Here is a 6,172-nt window from a genome sequence, read left to right on the forward strand (position 1 = left end):
AAAAAAAAAAAAAGGGATTTCGCAGTTCACATGTCTATGAGTAAAGAGATGCTAATATTAAAATTACTGAATTGTCTATTTATTTAACACCAAATGGACAGAATAACAAATGAGGGACTAAATTGAGCAAAAACACAAAAGTCTAGGACTAAATTGAGCGAAACACAAAAGTCTGGGACGATATTAGGTCACCAAAGTCGTTTAGGACGAAATTGAGAAAAACCACTATAGTCGAGGACGATTTTGGGTATTAACTCATATTTTATTTGATTTTGAGTATCTAATTAAAATGACATTAATTTAGTTTAGGTGGGTTTGTATGTGGTCTCACTTGCCAACAACCTAATTAATTAACCTGCCCACTTTTCCTATTTGGAGAAAATTATTCCACTTGATATGCTTTTTAGATCCTTGCTGAGTTTCCCACCTCCATGCTTTTTAGATCCTTGCTGAGTTCTAGGGATGATCGGATGACAATTTCAATCCGTCCCGCGGATATCCACCCAAATTCATCACGTATGGATTGAGTTTTTTTAGGTGATGGTGGGTGGTGGGTCGGGATGGGTCTTAAAAAAGTAAACCCGTGATGGGTTCGGGTTCGGATTCGAATTCTATGTACAAAATCCGCCTAGAACCCCACTTAACCCACCATGTGTATTTGTGTATATATATATATATATATATATATATATATATATATATATATATATATATATATATATATATATAGATATTGAATCTGGTGAGGTTACCTTTGTCAGGCAAGATGGTGAGGCTTGATCTGGTACGTTTATTTATTTTTTTGGATGGATGAGATTTGTCTGATTTGGAAGCCACGTGCGTTTGATGTTTGTGCATATGGGGGTGTTGTTGTCTTTTTGATGGTGTCTTTATTAGGGTGTAATAATTGATAACAGATTTTATGGGCTTGTACACCACTAATTATGGTATTTTATGTGTTGATTAAATATATATTACTTCCCGTCTCTTCAATTGCAGTGTCCGTCCGTTCCTCTCCCAATTGCTGTTGTCCGTCCGGTCCTCTCCTGCTGCTTTCGGTTGACGCACTCACTCCATCACGCCAACCCAAGCGACCGAGGCGTGGATCGTCTGCTCGCATTCCAAGTATCCCATCTGTTGTTTGTTTGTGTGTTCGGATTGGCTTGTGCATTTGGGGTCGGTGGGGTTTGCATGTTGGCGGTGCCGGGAGCTATGTTGCTTGGGGTGGGTGATATGTTCCGGTTTTAGGGTTTTAGGCGCGTTTTTTTTTTTTTTTTTTCGCGGGTTTATGCGGGGTAATGGGTTTGGTTGTGGCGTTTCTTGTGTTGCCGGTGGTGGGGGTATGCAGGTTTAATGGGGTTTTTTGTTTTTTTTTTGTTTGTTTTTTTTTTGGTGTAAATCTGCGGGGGAATTCGAAACATGCAAAATACTGCTTGTTTAGGGTTTCCGGGTGGGGAGGATGGTTCACTGTGGGTGTTGTTTTCGTTTTTTTAGTTCCCAGGTAGGGGTGAGTTTGTGTGGTATATTACGTCGGCGTGTGCAATAACCATATTCTTTGGTTGTGGTGTTTCCGGGTTGGCGTTTCCGGTTTGGGGTTACTGGCGTTTTTTGTTTTTTGTTTTTTTGTTTTTTTTTGTTTTTTGTTTTTTTTTTTTTTTGGGTAAATCTGCGCGGGGAGATATAAAACATGCAAAATACTGCTTGTTTAGGGTTTCCGGGGGAGGATGGTTCACTGTGGGTGTTGTTTTCGGTATTTTAGTTCCCGAGTAGGGGTGAGTTTGTGTGTTAAATTATGTAGGCGTGTGCAATACTCCATGTTCTTTGCTTGTGGCGTTTCCGGTGTGGCGTTTTTTGTTTTCTTTATTGTTTAATGAGTTAATAATCTGGACTCTGGGATAAGATAATCTCAACATCTTCAATAAAATTATGTTTTCTATAGGAAAATGTCTTTCTATTCTAATTTTCTTTGACTTAGTTGATGATGTTAGACACAAGCTGACGTTGTGTGAATTCCATGGTTACTTTAAACTGAAATGCATACAAGTGAGTTGCAGAATTGTTTGTGAGCTTCTCTATTTTTTAGCACCTACAAAGTTTTGGCATTTGCATTCTATGACCATGGTATTTTTAATTCTTGTTCTTAGTGATATTGTTTCTTCCATTTTCTTTTTGGTTCCATTTGGTGGTCTGGTTGTCATGTGAAAGTATTATGATAGGGATATTCTATGATGCCTGGAAGGATTTTTAACCCTGCAACTGAATCTGTGAAACTTTTATGTAGATCAAGTCCATGAAAGATATGTATTTTATGGATCTTACTGACTTGCATGGGAAGATTTCTATCAAATTGGCTCAGGTGAGATGAATGCATTTTACTTATTATATTGCATCAGACGCTCTTAACATGTTAAGTTGTTAACTATCTGTGTATAATAAGAGGAAGAGACATGAATCCTTGATGGTTGTTGCTCTTTGTTGCACTATATTCCTGACATTTGTGTTAACTGGGGCATGGTTTTTTTGGATTGCTGTTTGTTTTTTTTTTTTTTTTTTTTTTACTGGAAATATTCCAGAAATTTTGTTTGTTTGTTTTGTTTTTCTTGTTTTTATTATTTATTTATTTTGAATGTGATGTAAATATTTTGTTGGTCATTAATGGATGATTGTTGTGACTTTTGTGTTTCTTTTATTTTAAGTGTAAACAAAAATTCCAGTTTGTTGTGATAAAAATTCGACTCGTTCAAATTTCACAAGTGCAAATAGTGTGAGGACCTCAGACGGTAGCGGGTGCGTTATGCTGACGAGTTTGTGCATCAGTAGATCATAGACTTTAATTTGCATAATGTTTTTTTTTTTAAAATTTGTTATGTTGACGAGTTTTTTGTTTTCTTAATAAAGAATGTAACAACATTTGGCCAATGCGTTACTTTTATGCAGATTTTTTTTATTGCCTAAGAAATTACCTATGGTGTTGTGTGCATTGGTGTTGGATGGTGTGTGCAAAATACTGGGTGACGTGTGCATTGTTGTGCAATCAAAAGTAAAGTAATAATAAAAAACAGATACTGTGCACACACTGGACTGGAATATGTACACGCCATGTAACACAAACGCACACACCCACCCCAATTTACGTAAATGTAAACTCAAAATTTTTTATAGTAAATGTAATATTTGTTCCTTTTGTTTACTATTTAAAATTGACTGTACAATGTAATGCAAAAGCCCAACTTTTGCCATACATGCTTACACCATCATTTTATATTCTTGCCACCCGATATGTTACAATGTTCCATTGAGAAAAATAAAAAAACACAAGCCAATCAAAAAAATGAACAACCCACTTGAAAAAAAAAAACAAAAAAACCCTGGCTTACATGTTATAAAGTACCATTATAAACAATTTACAAACGCCTTTCCCCAAAACTACACACCACCATAAAAAATAAAATAAAATAAAATAAATAAAAAAAAAAAAAAAAAAAAACCATGAGAAAGAGTTCCCTTGCCAGCAAATTGCACATTCGCCACAATTGCACATACGGGAACCTACAAAATTTTTTAGAAGCAAAATAAAATTAAAAAAAAAAACACACGCCAATCACTATAAATGCACACACCCTAATCACAACATAGGCATATGAGGAACATGATTAGCAAATGCCATTTCATATGTTTACCAAAGTGATTTACTGCTAAGATGGAGATTCATATGTTTACCAAAGGGATTTACTGCTAAGATGGAGATCCCAACATAAATTGTTGTATGCATAATTGCATAATTACCACATAATTGCACACACGCCTTACCATATGGAGATTCATATGTTTAGCAAATTGCACACTCCGTTGACCACAATTGCACACACAAGAACATACGAAATTTTTTAGAACTAAAGTAAAATTAAAAAAAAAAAAAAAAAAACACACACGCCAATCACCATAAATGCATAGACCCTACTCTAAAAAAAACGTATCGACTGCGAATTTGCACACGCCGTTACACAACAATGCACAAACCTACGTAGTATTTACCTAAATTAAAATTAAAGACGCACTTACCCACGATTTTAGACACCATTCTCAAACTCTGTAATTTTAGATTACACCGTTGATAATATGTTTGAATCTTTCAACACAAAATATAATTAATTCTTACCATTGATATGATCCCTAATATTATGGTAAAGATTGTATTTTAATTATAACCAAAAATAAACACCATATTATATTTACTCTTTCACCCTTCTAGTTAAAATCTAGCCTTATTTAATTAGAATTTGACTTTCAATCTCATCCATCCATTGAAATTTAATTAATGGATAAGATGAGATCTCATGATCTCATCTATCTAGGGGACCTCACTGGATCCGAAGCCTATATATATATATATATATATATATATATATATATATATATATATATATATATATAATAGTAAAATAAGTACTAGTATGCAGTTATTTATAAAAGTTTATATAACTTCGTGTATCTTTTTACTATTTTTATATCCAAATATAAACTACTAAGTTTATTTTTAAAACTTAACAATTTAGTTATTATATGTAAATATTTAGATTATTTTATATTTTAGTACCACTAGTAATGAATTTTATTATTTTATTATGCGTAAGTAATTTAAATATTATTTTCTGAAAAAAAAAATAAAATGATAAGTGGTAGGTACCCGTAGTGGGCACCCGCACCCGGTGGGGATGAGGGTTTTGAAAAAATTCACCCGATGCGGGTTGGGGATGGGGGTGAGTGGAGAAAATATAAGGCGGGTCGAGGTGATGGATGTAGCTCTCCCCAACCCACACCCGACCCATTGACATCCATACTGAGTTCCCACCTCTATTGGGCAAATTTTACTGTGGAACATGGTCCATGGTAGGATATATTCCCAACCAACCCCTGATGTGCTTGATTTGCTCCTTCGACAACCCATGACCCGTTCCTCGATCGACTTTTATCTTCCCCGATCGACCCCGTTGCCCGGTCACCTCTCCGACCGACCTCGTTGCCCGACCGCTATTACTTAGCCTTAGGAATACGCAAGGCCATGGAGAGGTTACGTGTCGGTTATAGGTGTTGACAGAAGAGAAGCCCCGGCCCTTGACACGTGTATGCCGCGTGGGCAGCATGCCGGTAGCCCGGGTTGAGTTCTTCGCCAGGGATCTTATAAATATCCGTGTTAGCAATGGTGAAGGGAATTTTTGGAGGGATAAAAGGCTGGCCTCAGAGCTTCCCGATCGCAGACGATTGGTCCTCTAGACTAGTCAATTAGTTTAGATAAGGTCCACGTGTATTAACACTATCAATCCAAAACGATGTCATTTCTTTTAATGAAAAGAAACGACACCCGTTTTGCGTAATTATAAGTTCTGTTTATATAGTATATTCAGTTTCATTTTATATACATTGTAGTTTCATTTCAGCACAACCACAATTTCATTTTGCTTCAACTATAGTTTCATTCGACATTGTACATACAATTGTCTTATTACAGTGAGACATGTTATTGAATTTTATTTTATATGCGTTGTAGTTTAATTACAACATCACTAAATTATAATTCTAATTCAACTACGGTTTCATTGGACAACATACACTCAAATATGTGAAACTGTTATTCAGTTTCATTTTATATATACTGTAGTTTCATTACAACACAACTATAATATCATTTTGATATAACTACAGTTTCATTTGACAATATACACTCAATATGTGAGACATGTTATTCAGTTTCTTTTTATACATATTGTAGTTTCATTTCAGCAAAACTAAAGTATCATTTCTATTAAACTACAGTTCTATTTGACAATTTACACTCAATATGTGAGACATATTATTCAGTTTCATTTTATAAATACTGCAGTTTCATTTCAACACAACAAAAGTATCATTTCAATTCAATTATAGTTTCATTTGATAGTATAAACACAATATGCGAAACAGTTTCATTTTAGGTACACTATAGTTTCAATCATTTTGTTATTAATACACAAAAAATACGGAATTTATTAAAATGTAACATATGTCATTTCTTTACTTAAAAAACGGTATCGTTTTGTGACCATGGTCTACATAACTGTGTGGACAATGACCCACACTATAACAACCGCCTCTATTGGTACTAATTATTATTCCATAATTTAATTATGAAAAA

Source organism: Ipomoea nil, unplaced genomic scaffold (genome assembly GCF_001879475.1).
Source record: "Ipomoea nil cultivar Tokyo-kokei standard unplaced genomic scaffold, Asagao_1.1 scaffold2926, whole genome shotgun sequence".
Lineage (NCBI taxonomy): Eukaryota > Viridiplantae > Streptophyta > Magnoliopsida > Solanales > Convolvulaceae > Ipomoea > Ipomoea nil.